Source organism: Myotis brandtii, unplaced genomic scaffold (assembly GCF_000412655.1).
Source record: "Myotis brandtii unplaced genomic scaffold, ASM41265v1 scaffold633, whole genome shotgun sequence".
Classification (NCBI taxonomy): Eukaryota; Metazoa; Chordata; class Mammalia; order Chiroptera; family Vespertilionidae; genus Myotis; species Myotis brandtii.
Genome location: NW_005370423.1, coordinates 228536 through 231241, shown reverse-complemented (window position 1 = coordinate 231241; position 2706 = coordinate 228536). Strand labels below are relative to the sequence as shown.

Genomic DNA, 2706 nt, shown 5'->3' with positions numbered 1-2706 from the left:
CTGGTCAAGCAGGCAGGGGCCACCTTCCTCTGGTCTTTAGGGAATAAAGGGCTTCATTGACCCCATGAGGCTGAGGTATTTGCTCCAGGAAGAGCTCGGAGAGCTGACGTGGGAACTTGGGCGCAGGACGGTGCAGGGGCCTGGGTGGGACAAGCATCCCCCACCGGGAATGATGGCCCCGCTCAGCTGGGAGGGCCGCCCTCCGCCTTCTGCGGGCTGGCTGGCTGCTGTCTTGTCCCAATAAATTAAATCTGCTCCATCGTCACTGTTCTGTGCCCGAGACGAGCACTTCCAAGGCAGATTAGAAAGGAACTTAAGGGGATTAAAAGCTTCTCTTAGTGAAAAACAATGTTTCCGATGGGAAATCCATTTCCCAATATGAATTTCAGCAGAAATGCATGATTTCCGTGCGGCGCCGCTGCCGCTCGGAGAAAGGGGTACGTCCCCCCACACCTCCCGCCCTCCGCTTTGCATAAGTGAGAACGAGGATTCTCTCCCCGAGATTGATGGCTTCCATAAAGTCGTGCGAAAATGTTTCTCCTTTGTTCGCCAGGGAAAGGGAAAGTGTCTAATGGGTTTGGAGTATTAAACGAGTGTCGGTTTGTACTGGAAACCGGGACGTCCAGGAGTAAATACCAGACACCCAAGGAAATGGATTGGTTGGAGGTGGGAACAAGTCAGTGCTCAGTTATCTGCGTGCGGCCTCGCTGCCAGGGGTGGGGCAGAGGGGGCGGGAGGAGCCCTCCAGGGCTCCGGCTCCCCTGCCTGGCTGGCTGGCACTCTGTATACTCAGGGAATTGAAAGTCACTTTAATAACCCGGGTCCAATATAATTTGGAAGGTAATTCTGCTGCAGCAGCTATAAAGGAATCATGAAGACAGTCCAAAGGAGATGTAATTAATTTTTGTGCTATTACTCATAGGTTGGGATGCTCTCTGCCATTAGAAAGTTGACTTAAAATCCTGAGCTAATTCCCCAAAGCCAGTGTGGAGCTCCTGCCTGAGGGGAGCGGGGCGGGGAGGGGGGGGGAGGAAGGGAGGCTAAAACTTGGGGAACCTGCTGGGTCAGCCGCGAGCTGAGCTGTCCATTGCAGGGAGCTGGGCAGAGAGCTGCTGTCCGCACCCGTGATCTGGGGGAGCCTGGGGAGAGAAAGGCACACAGAGCTGCCTGTTGGGTTCCACCGACCGGTGAGTGAGTGTTGGTCTGCTGTCGGTGATTCGCAGGCAAACGGGGGTGGGGGGGTGCCGTGGGCAAACCCTGTCCCCAGTGTGCCCCATGGAGCTGGGAGTCTGTGACCATGGCTTCGCCTTGGCCAGACTGCAGAAAACCCCTCCCTGTGCCTGCTCGGCGTGGTGGAGGGAGCACGTTTTGGTGGGCAAGGACTAGAAGCCCATTGGTGCCAGCTCAAGGCGGGGAGAGGTGGTTGCAGGGACCTGAGACCATGGAGCTGGGCTGGGCTCAGAGGTCACCCAGCGGAGCTCCCTCCTCCTCTTCCTCCCTCCCTTCTCCTCTTTCCTTTTCTCTTGCCTGCAGTGAGGCTGAACCGGAGTCTTCCCAAGCACCCAGGCCTCAGCCGCCATCTCCCATGCCGGCCTCTTGAAGAGGGGCGCCCCAGCTCTCATGCCCCAAGCCAGGATGTTCCTGTGCGAAGCTCCTCCCCCCCACCCCCTGCCCCACAGAGACCTTCGTTCTGTCACACCACGCTGGTGCCACCTCTGGCGGGAGGCCTGGCCTCCTAGGAGGAGAGGCTGGGCTTCTGGAGGTCACGTTCCTCATTTCCGGCCCTAGTTAAGATTTGCTGGCAGGTCTGTGTGCCAGTCAGGAGCCAGGCGCTGCGTTAGGCGCTTTGCTAATGGGAAGATCTCTTTAAAACCTCTCAGTAGCTGAGAGGAAGTGCCCTCACCATCGCGTTTTACGGCTGGGAAGCTGGAGCTCACAGAGGGCCGGACTTGCTCAGGCCACACAGCCGGGTCAGGGTAGAGCGAGCTTTGAACCCGGGACTGTGGCTCTAGAGCAGTGGTTCCCACCCTTTTCTGGCCGCGCCCCACCTAAGCATCTCTAACATCCTGATGCCCACCCCCGCCCCCCGCCCCCCGAGCATAGAATTCTTATTATTCAAAAAGTGAGCTCCTCTTCACGTGGAGGAAGCCTGAAAGGCCGTTAACTTGGTCTAAACAAGCTTCCAAAGAACATGGCATCCATGAAAGAGAAAAATAAAAGGACAGTTGACATACTGAGGAAGAAATCACTAAGAAATTGTTAAAAATAATAATATGAAGTGATAGGAAAAAATAGCAAAGTTTCCAAACATGTAACAGGGACCTGAAATGCATCAATATGTCACAACACATATTTATATACTGTATATGAGGCCCCTGGAACCGTACGACATGCAAAAAATTCACTGAATTGCCCCCCCTTAAAAATCACATTGCCTCCCTGTGGGGCATGTGCCCACGTGGGGAACCACTGCTCTGCAGTATCCATGCTTTTAACATCACAGGGTTTTAATGGTCTTTTCACTGCAGCCCTGCAAAGGCCAGCGTGCAGCCCAAGAAACCATATGGACGGAGGTGAAAACAGTGGATTAAAAATTACATATTGTGAGCTGACGCCTGGGAGCCAGCGTCCACGGGGTTTCTTCACTCTGTGGCCTGGAACCCACCCTTCCCCCCAGGCCCCCGCGCCCCCTGCCCGCCTCCCCGG

General features: G+C 55.5%; 1 long non-coding RNA gene across 1 annotated transcript in view; it reads left to right on the top strand.

Moving 5' to 3' along the window:
* LOC102242110 overlaps positions 1-2043 on the top strand; it is a 14393-nt gene extending 12350 nt beyond the window's left edge. Inside the window, exons 4-5 of the long non-coding RNA XR_314381.2 lie at positions 1094-1187; positions 1534-2043. This is a non-coding gene — a long non-coding RNA (uncharacterized LOC102242110). The remainder of the gene's footprint in view (positions 1-1093; positions 1188-1533) is intronic.
* Positions 2044-2706: the final 663 nt, after the last annotated feature.